This window comes from Vicia villosa, linkage group LG6, assembly GCF_029867415.1.
Source record: "Vicia villosa cultivar HV-30 ecotype Madison, WI linkage group LG6, Vvil1.0, whole genome shotgun sequence".
Classification (NCBI taxonomy): Eukaryota; Viridiplantae; Streptophyta; class Magnoliopsida; order Fabales; family Fabaceae; genus Vicia; species Vicia villosa.
In genome coordinates, this window is record NC_081185.1 from 131651864 (window position 1) to 131664277 (window position 12414).

The window sequence follows — 12414 nt, forward strand, 5'->3', positions numbered from 1 at the left end:
TACTACTACTAGTAAATTGAGTATGGAAAAAACCATAGATAAGTAAGGGTATATTTTGGATTGAGGGTTTTGGAGGGGAAGATTTTGAAGTCCATGTTTTTTGTTTAAAAATAGGTATACAAATAACATGATAAACTATTGTAGGTTGCACGATAATTCATGTTGATGTAGTGTAGGATTTTTTTCCTGATGCAAACATGGGGTGGTGGTAGTATGGTTTTCAAACACCAATCTGCAGAAGAGTGCAACTAACACCCTCCTCTATTTAGAATTTTTTATGAAATTGAATCTGGAAAAAATCGTATGAGTGACCTTATCAATAAGAAAGTTGATGTGGAATAGAAATTTAAGAATGAAAAGAGTGCAATAGTCATTTTTTTTCCATAACAAACCTCGTTTTGGTTAGAGAAATTGGAAAAATAAAAGATCATAAAATGCTTTTTACAAATATCACAATTTCGAAAAGAGGCTTGCTATGTTGACACTTAATTTCTCTACACCGTAATTATATCGTAAACATTACAAATCAATTTCGTGCTGACACAAAAACCAAGGCAAATTAAAAAATTATTAAAAAAAATCAAGAGTATATCTAACCGCATCAATATACGGTGTGGTTGTATCTTTTAGTGTCATACTAGTCTTTCTCTTTCAAAAAACCAATTTAGATAACCAATTTAGATGCTTTTAAGAGAGTTAATTGGTATTTTTGGTGTAAGTAGAAGGGACATAAGAATTTTGATGGTCCAAAGTTCAAAATTTGGCTAGAGAACTTTAAAAGTCTGATGGTAATAACTTTGCTTTTTTTGTTTTGTTTTGAGTTTAATCTAATGTTCCTGTAGATTTTTGTGTGGCTTGATAGTGGTTTGACAATCTATATTGTTGTGTCTTTGCAGAGGTTCAAAAACTTGAGGAAGCTAGATATAAAATTATCTAGTTAGTCATCACATATAAAAACTCACATACAAAAACTTGAAGAAACTCTTTCAAGACTTTGGAGTTAAGCACCATTTTACACCAATGGAGTACCCTCAATCCAATGGGTAGGAAGAGGCTACCAACAAATTCATATTGAGGGGACTAAACAAATATATGAGGGGGTTCAAAGGGAATGGGACAGAAGAGCTTTCACATGTTCTATGGGCATGCCGAACAACATCTCATTAAAGAAGAGCTTTCACATGTTCTATGGGCATGCCGAACAACATCTCATTAAACCATCAGGGAAACACCTTTTAGGCTCACTTATGACACTTACGACACTAACACTATATTTCCCGTCGAAGTTGGAGAGCTAAAATGGACTGTGGTAATATCTCTAAATTCAACCGCAATATTTTTTATTTTTAAATTAAAAATAGGTAACAAATTACCACGGTTGTTTAGAACAACTGTAGTGATATCATTAACCTTTCATGGGTTCGAATCCCAGCACCATCAAATTCGTGATTTCTTCAGTATTTTAGTTGCGCCTTTGTACTATTACTAAGAGTGATTTTACTTTCATTGGGTTAATGTCACCCAAAAGTAGATAACTTTGATCGGAACTAGGTTAACAATTCTAATGTTATTCAGTCTAAATTATTTGGAATTAACTAAAGAGGAATTTAAGATAACATAAATAGTGAACCCAAAGTAGAGCAAGAATACGCGAACCACCAAGAGTCTAACCAACCTTTAATCCAACACAAACTAAACCTTAAAACTTGTAAGTCTCAACAAATCTGGAACCAATTTGAGAGACAATGGTCAGAAAAGTCAACCACATCTTGCACCCGAGAGGATTGTCCTACAACCACCAAAACCATTGGAAAACAATGTTGATGATGAAAAACATAATTGTCACATGGAACCTGGACAACAATAGAATTCATTCCACAAACCAAAACTTCAACCTAACCAACCCCAGACCCGTTGTGGGGTGATGGAAAAACTTAAACCTTGAAACCTTTCAAATCTCAACAGATCGAAAACCAAACAGAGAATCAAAGGAAGAAATCCAACTTCGAACTTGAAGCAATGAACAACTAGAGTGAATGGAAGATTAAAAAGACACCCAACATATCAAGATCCCAACAAAGATAATTAAAAACAACCAGTCTTAGGACGACCAAGACGTCAATTCCAGTAGAGAACAAACTCTTTCGGGTTTAAAACCCAATCATGAGAAATAATTTGTTGAATGGTGGTGCTGCTAAATGTGAGGGTTTGACGCATCTCAATCTCTAAAGCTACATTCGAGAAGGAGGATTTGGATCGTGTGTGTGTGGGAGAGAGAAAGGGAGAGAGAGAGAGAGAGAGAGAGAGATAATGGTGATTTTTTTTACAACAATGCCACCTATTTGAAAATTATATACCACATTGCCAGAAGTTAATTTTTTTTCAATGTGCCACTTTTTCCCCTTAGGGTTCGTCCAATGCATGGACGATCATATGCATTTTTGTGCCAATTAAGGTTCGGCCAGGAGTTAGCCGACGCTGTACTATGGCTTTTTTTGTGTTTTTTTTTTAAATTTTTGAATAATTAAATAATGTTTTTGATTTATTAGGATTATTAATTATTTATTTAAACTATTAATTGAATTTAATATAATATAATATAATATTAAAATATTTTTTAATTATATAATAATATATTTTAAAATTTAATTGAATTATTGTTTTATAATAAGTTAATTAATAAAATATTTTATTAAGTAAATTAATATAATATAATATGGTTGGTGCTTCAATGGTCGATCCGTTGAAACGAGTATACTAAAAAGGCATAGGTTGGACGAGCGCATAAAGAAGATATGTGCATGTGTAGGCTCGGCCAATGGATGGTCGAGCGCATATATTTTAATTTTTTGTTACCTATAAATAAGAACAGTTCGCACCAAATTACATGGTTCCGAGAAATGTAAGTTTATAATTGTACCTTATATTAACTTTTTCATCTACGTGGATGCGAGTTTGAACTCTAATTATTAAATTTTGTGTAACAGTTTTGTGGAGGCCCTACCCAGATTACCCTTCTTGTGTTCGACGAGATAGTCCGCGTGGAGTCCAACTACTTATATTATATGCTTTTATGTGGTGGAAATGCATCAAGTAGACAGGGTCAGACTTCAGTTTGGGTTTACTCAACCCATCCCTGCTCCACCGAGATGTCTTCGGAAACACCACATAACAGATATGAACGATACAAGGGATGCTGCACAGATCAATTTGAACATCAGTGAGAATAACGACTGGAAAAATAGAAAAAAGTTAGTATTGATTGGCAACGTGAGTACTAGTTTGCAACAAAACGAAGAATATATGCAATGGTTTAGAAATATTCCATTAGTGTATATGTCTCAAGAACAGTTTCTGGAAGACCCCCGTCATTATGCCTCATCTTCCTCAACACAACAAACAACCCCACCTCCCTTTCATCAAGAAATCCCCCGAATGAACCCAACACAATTCCAAACCCAAACATCTTCACTCCCCTAACAAACATATTATCACATCTAAACCACGCAACAACTCACATTTATTGCCACCGCATCTCAAAAACCAACTCCTTACACCCCAACCCCCCACACATACTACTACTACTACCATCAACAACAATATTAACAATAATCAACACTTTGACCACCACTACAATTCAACCTAATCCTTCAACCCGACTTCGACTACTCATTTTATCTCAGTCCCAACAATAGCACTTTAACCCATCGCCCTCCCAATCTAACCTTGACCACCCATTCTCTCAGTCTCAACCACAATCCTTTACCCCTTCACTCTCCCTACTCACATATGCATATGATGTTATGAATGCTTATTACCCAGACATTCAAGAGTCTATGCCAAAAACCTATGTACCTATGTCCCAATCACTCCCCAACATTACACTCATTGATGATCAGTTTCTGGATTTACCGCCTCTAACTAGTGAACAAATGGAATTTGCAATGACTACGGTCCATCTCAGCAGAACGAATATCTTTCAAGCGACAAATTCCCTCCAAGGCAACCTCCACCAAACGATGAATCAAAGTTGGACTAGGGGCAGCGGAACAAAAAAGCTATCTGCTGTTACACTGGAACACATATGGTCGAGCCAAAGCCAAAGAAAAATATATTTTTTTTTTGTAAATTGTTTATGTCTCTTAATAAAAAAATATCATTAATAAATTTTTTATATTTTTATTATATAAGAAAAATAATATTTAAATATTATATTAAATTTAATTAATAGTTTAAAAAAATAATTAATAATATTAATAAATCAAAAATATTATTTAATTATTCAAAATAAAAAAAATTAAAAAAAGCCATAGTACAGGGTCGGCCAACCCCTGGCTGAACCCCTACTGACACTAAAAAAATGCATGTGGACGTCCATGCATTGGACGAACCCTAAGGAGAAAAAGTGACACATTGGAAAAAATGTGACAATGTGGTATATAATTTTCAAATAGGTGTTGGAAAAAAATTGAGAATGGTAATCGGAGGTTGTGACTAAAATAATGGGAACAAATGCAAGACAGAATCCATTACATCAAATTACAAATATATTCTAGGGTTAAATAGCTTTCACTCCCTGCAATAGTAGCGTGTTTTGATTTTTCCCCATATTAAAAAAAAATTTAGTCTTCGCCCCTTAGAAAAAAGATTCTGTTTTCAGACACCCCTTATTCCATGTTTGGCTGACTGGGCGTATGACGTGGTTGTCTTTGGAAAGCTTGGAAAAATATTGCAAATTAATAAGTTGCAAAACCTAGGATTCAAACCCAAGTCACAAAGGCAACATCACTGCAAGCTTACCAGCAAATCATTCATGTTTAGTTGTATATAATTGCAAAGGAGTTCTATATTTTAATGCTCCATTCTTTTTCAATAATATATATATGTTTAATTTTATTAATGTATTATTTAATAATTTATTAAATAAATAATTTACTAAAATGTTGTATATAATTTAAAATTAATAAGTTTAGGGAATAATTTTTATAAAAAAACTGTACATATAAATAATAATTTTAAAAAAAACGGTACATATTAATATATATACTTTTATAAACTTTATTTTTTTTATAAACTTCATTTTTGTATATATTAATTACTAAACTAAAAAACTGTACATATAAATATAAAAGGAATAATTAAAGTTTTATATAAAAAAATATTTCCAAAAATAAATAGATTAAATGATCAATTAAAACCGTTAGATTAATGAAAATCAATGGTTAAGATTTGGAGTAAGTGTTCAACACTTACTCTTGGAGTCAATATAACCCTCCTCTCTCTCTCTCTCTATATATATATATATATATATATATATATATATATATATATATATATATATATATATATATATATATATATATATATAGAGGATGTATCAAGTATATATATATATATATATATATATATATATATATATATATATATATATATATATATATATATATATATATATATATAGGGGACGACTCAAGTGAGAACACTTGGTTATTATGAGAAATGAGAACAATGAATCACGGCCAGTAAATTTGATTTTAATGGACTTGATTGGTTTCTCTTTCTATGATCCTTAATATTTATTTTAAATTAACATAGAAAGAGAAACCAATCAAGTCCATTAAAATCAAATTTAATGGCCGTGATTCATTGTTCTCATTTCTCATAATAACCAAGTGTTCTCACTTGAGTCGTCCCCTATATATATATATATATATATATATATATATATATATATATATATATATATATATATATATATATATATATATATATATATATATATATATATATATATATATATATATATATATATATATATAGAGGATGTATCAAGTAGGAGGGTTTTTAAAATAGGAGATAGGAGGATTAAATGATAACCATTGGATTAGATATATGGTCTTGATGAACATTAATTACAAGCATAAACAATTAATGTTCATCAAGACCATATATCCAATCAAATGGTTATAATTTATCCTCTTATCTCCTATTTTAAAAACCCTCCTACTTGATACATCCCCTATAGTGATATATATATATATATATATATATATATATATATATATATATATATATATATATATATATATATATATATATATATATATATATATATATATATATATATATATATATATATATATATATATATATATATATATATAATTAGATACATCTAATTTAAAATTTTAAATTAGAAAACTTTAATTTACTTATTTAAAAAAATCATTTGTTTGACTTATGAAGTGATCAATTTGTTAAGTAAATTAAATAAGTCAATAAAGTTATATAAAAAATAAAAAATGCCAATGAATATTATTCTTATTAAATATATGAATTTAGATTAACAAAAAAACACACTCACTAAAATATCATGACTTTTATTAGAACAAAAACCACAAATGATAAAGACTCCAAACAAGAACAAATACAAATAGACTAATAATTTAGTTTATTGTAGGTAATGCCTTTTCAAACCATACAATGGGGTGGCATTTGACGTGGTTCTCAACTACCGTTATTGTAGTGCCTGGTCCATAAAGATGCCTTGTGAGAGTGATTACACCGACAACTATAACAACGAGCAAAATAAGGATTGGAAATCAATTCATTCCAATGTTTGCAGACACTTTTAAACCTCAATAGAGATTTTATAGGAAGGTACATAATAATTTCTTTCATGAAATGTTCTGGAAAGTGATGGTTGTTTGACATCACATTATGGTTATTAACTGCCATTTGAGAAGCCTATGGATTGAAACTTTCTTCTCTGCTTTACTAAGTTGAGACTCTACTCCCTTCACTCTTGATTATATAAGAAGCTTCATATTTATTAGTTTAATCTATGTGTGACAATAATCAGAGGCGCATCCAGAGTTCTATTAAACAGTGGGCGAATAAATTTGGTCATCTAATTTTTACCGATTCATAGAATTGACCTCTATTTTGATTATGTTTAGTTATGTCCTTATATTTTGGAAATGTATTTTCGAAATCATTTTTTTTTGAAAAAAAGATTGATTTCGGAAGTGTACTTCCGAAAACACTTTATTTTAATGAGAAAAAAAAGGTGTTTTCGGAGATGCATTTCCGAAAAACACCCTTTTTTTTCAATTAAAAAAAAAAGGTGAATGCATTTCCGAATTCACTCCTAGAATATTTCGGAAGTACACTTCCGAAATATTGTCTGATACAGAAAACAAAAATCAAGGTGAATCAATTGTATTAATAATATAATTAATTTTCATTAATTAAAATTATATAATTACCAAGATTAGATTAAAATTAATTGATTATATAATTGGTTGATAAAATTAGTTGATTAATTTCCAAAATTAGATTAGATTAAGTGTTCTTTAAAAAAAATAAACTACTGTATTCAATTATATTTATGTTAATTCTTTTCATTTTGGTACTTTAATTCTATACATAAAATTTTAAATTAGTAAAAATAATTATTCAATCTTTTCTTTTCAAATATTAATTCTTTTCATTTTGATAAAACTTTAAAATATTATTATTCTCTTAATTTAATTTTTTATTTTTTAATTCTTATTTATTTTTTTAATATATATTTTATCAATGATATGTCATTAAATAATCATTAGAACATATAAATTAATCAAAAAATTTATATATATTTTAATATACTGAATATACAAGTATCGTGAATATTTTATATACCAATGATAAAACTTTAAAATATTATTATTTTACTAATTTAATTATTTATAACTTTAATCTTTATTAATTTATTTTTTAATTATTATTAACTATTTAAAAAGTAAATAGTTGAATTATTAAATAAATTATTTATAAAATTGTAACTATTTAACTAAATTATTGAGATTATCTAAAAGTTATTACGTTAATTACAAAATAGCTAAATTATAAATATAAATAGTTTAATAGTTAATTACAAAATATAATTTTAACTTTAATTATAAAATATCTAAAAGTAATAAAATTTATAAAAAATACAATTAAAATTTTAATTTTAACAATTAAAACTTAACTCAAATTTATAAATAAATTAATAAAATTCAAAAATTAAATAGGAAAATTATTAAACTAATAATGATTTAAATTTGTATTGATGAAATGTCATAAAAAAATCATTTGAAATACGCAAGTGCACCACGTGAAACTTTGCAAAAAAAAATTAAATTAAAATAGTAGCAAATAATTTAGAGGAATCAAAATTTATAATTTTTTTAATATACTAAAAATAATAGTTGATAGATTCAAAAGAATAAAAAAACAAAGTATCAAAATGAAAAAAAAATTAATTGATAGAAATAAAATGAACTCAATATGGCAGTTTTTGGGTCATTCTAATATAATAAATTCATTCTAATTTTGTGTATCATTATTAATTCAATATAGCAAATTTCCAAAATTATTAACATATCTTTTTCTATTCTAAAAGGAATGTACTTATTCCATTTATAAGATGTTTTATTTGATTGGTCCAAAATTTAAAATAGTTGTTCCCTATAATTAAAATCGATATATTTGTCTTTATTAACTAATAAATAGTATAAATCTTTGAAGATCTTAATTTTAAACCACCATTTCAAAATAATTTTATACTTCAAAACTTCTGCATTTTTTCGGAAGTGTACTTCCGAAATCCCAAAAAATGGGATTTCAGAAATACATTTCCGAATTCTGGAAAAATTTAAAAAAAAAAATTATTTCGAAAATGCATTTTTGAAATAGGAGTATTTAGGAGTTTTTACTGGGGTCAGTCCCATAGGGAGGTGAAGAAAGAAATTCTCTTTAAAAAATCGCTTGAAATTTAATAGGAGTTATAGATCCATTCATTATATTTTATTTTGAGAATTAAAATGTATCAAATCTCCACTTTTTAGTCTACAAAATTTAGAGAATCAAAACTATATAAATTAGGTAACATCTAAGGTGAACCATCACCTAAATGGTTCACGGTGAACCATGAAAAAAAACCGTTGGATTAAAGAATTATATTATATGTTATAATGTATCACCCACATAGAATAATTTCTTTTTTTTTGTTCTCTTCTCATTTCATGGGCTTCCTACCACCACCATGACTCCCAAATTATCATCTTCTCTAAAATTACGAAAGTTTTGTTTGTTCTTTCTCAAATTCTTGTTCTTTTGCTGCTATCATTGAATTTTAAAAATCTTCAAAATAATGTTAATTGAAAATTTGGATTGAAAAAAATTAGATCAAGCATTGTGAGTGACTGAATGATGTTAAGTACTTCATAATGTATCACTTTTGTCATCCATTATACATCTGGAAAGGTTTTTCCTTTTATATTTAAAATTGAAAATTTTGTTATTATGAATACATTTAGTTTGAGGAATTATACCTGTCCTTTGAAATTTTGTTCCAGGACACGACTCAGTTTTCAAAAAAATTCTTTCTTAATTAAATGCCCATTTCCAATCTAATAAAAATGATCTAGTATTGAATTGCTATTCTAATTTTTTTTACTGTTCTTGTCACTCATTTATGATAAATATCAGCAGAGAAACCGTTTGAGTTGGCTTAACCATGAATAACCCTTAAATGGTAACCTTTGTTGCCTTTTTATATTTAATTTTATTACTTGGTGAAAACTACATGAAATGAAGATGGAGAAGAAGAAGTTATATGACAGAAAAATAATTAAAACAAACTTAGCGTGTTTTTTTTCTATGGGTATTTTTTTTAGGCATTCATATGACTGTGTAGTTGAAAAAACATGAGTGGGAAGATTTAGATCTCAAGAAGAAATAGTTGAAATTGTGTACTTGTTGTTTAAATTCAAATGAAAGTATAGGAATCTGGTAGTGAAACTAAAAAGAGCGAGAGGTTTGGTCCGGTTGAGATTCTGAAACAATAGGTGGTTGCAACTTGCAAGAGACAGAGATGTTATTTGTTAGCCGAAACAGAAATAAAATTGGGACGTGTGGAGAGATTAAATCTAATACAGTAAAGTATAATAACATATTGTATACTTGTGTGATCTCACGGTAAAATTGGACGGTACACCAGTGAGGGATTTAAATGAGCCCTCATTCTAGACTTAACCTATAAATTAAATATTTCAATTTTTTTTTAAAAATAAATAATTCATTTATGTTGTCACAACTTAAAATAAAAAGTAAAAGTTGATTATATTGTATGAATTTGAATTTGGAATGGCCGAACATATGGTTCATCTCATAATACAAAAGAAAAGAGTAAATTCTTGTTAGATTTGAATTTGAGTTTCAAATGGATTTGGCCTGTATATATATCAATTTGCACGTTTTAAATGAGAATTTCTCTCTCAACCTCATGGCCCTTTTACGTACCACCGAATTAACCATTTTGCCCCCGTATTTCAGTAGATGGATCTCCGAAAGTATTTTTTTTATTTAACGTTGTTTTGTTTCTTAGATGCACCTACGAAAGCCTTTCGTATATGCATCTACGGAATAAACCCAGCACCTAGAAAATCAAAACAGAAGCATTTGTAAACCTAAAAGACAATGCATTGATTCATTGATTAATCGATATTACACCGAAATTTCAAACAGAAAATTAAGAAAACTCATAGATCTAAGAAATTACAACGGTTAAAACAATGTCATCTAATCTATGCATCATTTGAATGCAATCCATGTCCCATTTCACTTCAACCCACCAAAAAGTTTGAGTGTTGGAGTGAAATAAGTTATTGATGATGTAGAGGTTTTAGGGTGTAGAGTATGATAAGTTTGTAGAAATGAAACAATGGGGGGAGTGATCATGCTGGTTCAAACTATATCAGACCCTTCCGTAGATGCATTTACGGAACAATGTGGCGCTAAGCTATTCCGTAGATGCATCTACAGAAGCTTCACTTAAGATATTTTAATGTGTATTTTTATCTCATATACACTGATTTATTACCTTTACGTAGATGCATCTACGGAAGGAATCAAATTTTTTCAAAATATGGGGTGCTTCCGGTTGTGGATCTACGGAAGCTAGGGGCAAATGTGGAATTTTGCGTGGTGTGTAAGATAAGCATGGGTGAGTTGAGAAACTTTCTTTTAAATTTGGTTTTGAAATTCGATATGGGTCAATTAAATGTATAATCGAGAAAAAAAACATAAAAATCAAATCAATTTAAATCAAATATGATAAAATTGATAGTTCATATGGTGTAAAGTTGAGCTCATATATCTCACTCGTGGGTTGGTTCGATTTAGGGGTTTCATCCCAAACCAACTATGTCCACTCCTAAGCTGTTATACGTTATGGTTGATAAATTAATTGTTGTGATGAATCATTATTTAGGTAGAGAACCAATTAATCTCATATTGTTCATTTAGAGGCTGAGTTTAAAGAGGTCTAGAGGTATAGTACATGGTTGAACCTCGAAAAACATATATTTATCGTTAAAACAAGGAAGTTTTTGAATACTACCTCACACATAAGGAGTATAGAGGTCAACCCAGAAAAATGTAAAGTTGTTATAGGCATGACCATCCCAAGACAAAATAGATAGTACAACGACTAAACAAGATGTTAATTTCCCACTCAAGGTTCATCACTAATTTGGCCGACTACACAATATTGTTCTACAAGTTACTGAGGAAGGAGGAAACTTTTGAATGACACCTGAGTGCAAGGCCTTATTCACCAAACTCGAGGGGCATGGTCGGCATAACATAATGTGAGGCATAAGACGACTATTATGTTCATCCACTATGATTAAAATATTTGATTTTTAGGAGACGCTCTACGATATTTTTACGACTAATCATTTTGATATTTACTGTGAAACTAATGTGAAAGTCTTTTTATATTTTGATTAAACTAAAATATTTTATTAGTTTTTTAAAAGTCTTTTATATATATGCGAGAGTAACACAAAAAAAAAAATTTACAAAATTAAAATTAAAAATTATTTAGATAGTAAAATTTATAATTTATCAATAATTCATTTTAAAAAATATGTTTGAATATAATTTTAATTTATATAAAATATTTATGTTTTAATTTTATGTAAGGTAAGGATTTAAAAATATTAAAATTAAAAATACATTTAATTTTAAAGTTAAATATTAAATTAGTATTATAATTATATAAATAAAAAAATTCTATCTTATTTAATAATAATTTATGTATTCAAATTACTTTCTAATTAATAAAAAAATATTTTTTCCTTGTTAAGAAAAAACAATGTTTAAAAAAACAAAACAACTGAAAAAGCTATTAATTCTAATCATAAAAAAAATTAACAAAAATATGTCTTTTAAACCTCCAAAACATATTCGAACACAAGATAAATAATTAGTCTAGAGTTAAGCAAATAATTGGATGTAAATTTCGTTATCCTAAAAATATTAAATTTTTTTTAGGCCAATTTTTTTTTTAAAACAAATATTGTTGAGTCCAAGACCTAGTCC